Below are 454 nucleotides of genomic sequence, written 5' to 3'. Positions count from 1 at the left end.
TCAGACGAAACTTGGTGGACAGGTTGGGTGTGTGTGTGTGTGTGTGTGTGTGTGCGCGTGTGTGTGTGTGTGTGTGTGTGTGTGTGTGTGTGTGTGTGTGTGTGTGTGTGTGTGTGTGTGTGTGTGTGTGTGTGTGTGTGTGTGTGACAAGGATGAATTGATTCAATTTTGGTGAAGATTCGAAAACGAGAATTATAAAAAAAAATTTAAGCAATTCTTCATCATTGAGAGATGAGGCTAAAAATGATATCCAGTTCGTATAGCATGATATCTCAAAAACGTTGTATATGGATTATGTCAAAACTTAGTGGATGAGTTGGGTAAGTGGCAAGAACAAGCCCATGAGATTTTGTTGTGTGAGAAGCACGAATGGTCCGGATGCAGATCCAGCTTATCAGTGGGACATACAATGTAAGCTGCTCACCTTTGTGGAGGTACGCACTCTTCCGAGTAC

At 42.7% G+C, this 454-nt stretch overlaps 1 long non-coding RNA gene across 1 annotated transcript in view; it reads right to left on the bottom strand.

Annotated features, from left to right (window-relative positions):
* Positions 1-421: 421 nt before the first annotated feature.
* The window catches only part of LOC147019482 (uncharacterized), a 9845-nt gene continuing 9812 nt past the window's right edge, over positions 422-454 (bottom strand). The window contains exon 3 of the long non-coding RNA XR_015062014.1: positions 422-454. This exon is cut by the window's right edge and continues 42 nt beyond it. This is a non-coding gene — a long non-coding RNA (uncharacterized LOC147019482).

The sequence above is a fragment of the Eptatretus burgeri genome, chromosome 9 (genome assembly GCF_056783735.1).
Source record: "Eptatretus burgeri isolate ZD-2024b chromosome 9, Ebu_testis_v1, whole genome shotgun sequence".
In the NCBI taxonomy this organism is placed as follows: Eukaryota; Metazoa; Chordata; class Myxini; order Myxiniformes; family Myxinidae; genus Eptatretus; species Eptatretus burgeri.
Note: the sequence above shows the minus strand (reverse complement) of the source record. Positions and strands in the feature narration are given on the sequence as shown.